This window comes from Poecilia reticulata, unplaced genomic scaffold, assembly GCF_000633615.1.
Source record: "Poecilia reticulata strain Guanapo unplaced genomic scaffold, Guppy_female_1.0+MT scaffold_2245, whole genome shotgun sequence".
In the NCBI taxonomy this organism is placed as follows: Eukaryota; Metazoa; Chordata; class Actinopteri; order Cyprinodontiformes; family Poeciliidae; genus Poecilia; species Poecilia reticulata.
The window spans coordinates 1-1,495 of record NW_007616974.1 but is presented as its reverse complement, the minus strand read 5'-3'; the positions used below and the strand labels follow the sequence as shown (position 1 = coordinate 1,495).

The 1,495-nt window shown below is 41.5% G+C and overlaps 1 long non-coding RNA gene across 1 annotated transcript; it reads left to right on the top strand.

Moving 5' to 3' along the window:
- LOC108166110 (uncharacterized) lies at positions 1–1,257 on the top strand. Its single transcript, XR_001776392.1, has 2 exons — positions 1–80; positions 194–1,257. It is a non-coding gene; the product is annotated as an uncharacterized LOC108166110 (long non-coding RNA).
- The last annotated feature ends 238 nt before the right edge of the window (positions 1,258–1,495 follow it).

Here is a 1,495-nt window from a genome sequence, read left to right as displayed (position 1 = left end):
TTTTTTTTAGCGTTTTAATCCACTTTATATTTACTGGTTGTGTCCTGCAGGTGGAAGTTTGTATATTTTACCCCTAAAAAGTAAGTTTTGCAAGCTGTTTCTTCTCCCCGAAGTTGAGGCTCGTGACTCGGATGYGATAATCGATTGCMGCTTTGATTTTTACTTTTATTGCTCTTTATTGGGTGTTTTTCAGACTTTAATCATGAAGAAAGAAGCAGTGCAGGCAGCAGCCAAGGAGTTTCTGCAGTTTGTCAACAAAGGAGTCTCTCCGTATCATGGTAAGGTCTGGCGAAACTGCGATGATTCCAAAGAAATGTGACGCTTCTTTGGAATAATCCTAGAAGCGTCACACTGAACCCCATTTAGAAATSTCTGAATTTAAACACYTCTTAATTCTCAGCGCGTTTTAAAATCAATAATTATTGTCAYTGTCACTTTCCTAACTCGTTATAGCTGCTTTTTGAACTCGGCAAACTTTTTAAAGTAATTCATTCACAAGAAGCTGCCAGACTCTGCTAAYGAGTCAGATCAAAATATAAAATAATACCTGAACTTTGACCCCAAATCCAGAGGAGTTGAACATGAGACTTTGGATGCAGATAAGTTTTATCCCAGCCTGTTCTCTAACGTCTCTGTAATCATACGACCAGGGAGGCAGGTTAGCTCATCATAAGACCATCATACAGCAGCAGTCTTCAGTCAGAAGCCTCTGCAGATGAGTTGGAATGCTGACTGCTACTGGAGAGCAAATCGGCCCACAGGATCACCATCTACAGAGAAATTTAGCTTCCCTTTGGGGGAAATGCAGATTTATCTAACTGCATACGATGATGATGATGATGATGTTTGTTAAATCGGTTGCCATGGTTTCTGAACATCAATCTCCTGTTGATGTCAGTACAGAACATTTCTTAACCGTTTTGCTCCGCCGTTTGAGGAGACTGAAATGTTTATTTATTAAAACAAGTTTCTCTCGTATCCATGGCAACAGCAGTAACCTGACCTTTAACCCCAAACAATAGCAGACTGGAGCTTCTGGTTGCCGCTGCAGCAGAGCYGCAGCCGCAGAGGCTAATGCTAACTGCTAGTCAGAGTGGGCCCGATATTAATATAGTGCTGCCATCTTAAAGTGGCTCTAATGGGCTCTTTGCACCTACGGCGTTGATGTCACATCTCCAGGAGCTAATGCGGCTCACTTGTTTCCGCTTTGAGTTACCATGACTGCTAGAAAAGACTAAGCCGTATTTCAGATGCAAATAAAAGCAATACTATGAACATTGTTGTCTTCCTAATATGGACTTTAAGTTTTAATTAATTTCCAAGCGATCCTGAATTAAGAAGATGCCGCTACCAGTTAAAGCTAACGCCGCACAACACAAAGTTTGCAGCCTTCACTTCACTCCGGATCAGCCTAAAAATACCGGGGATACGATGGTAAATAAAGGAGCCTCCCTGAGTTATTTCCATGGAATCACTTCTGTATTCAGCCTGAAAG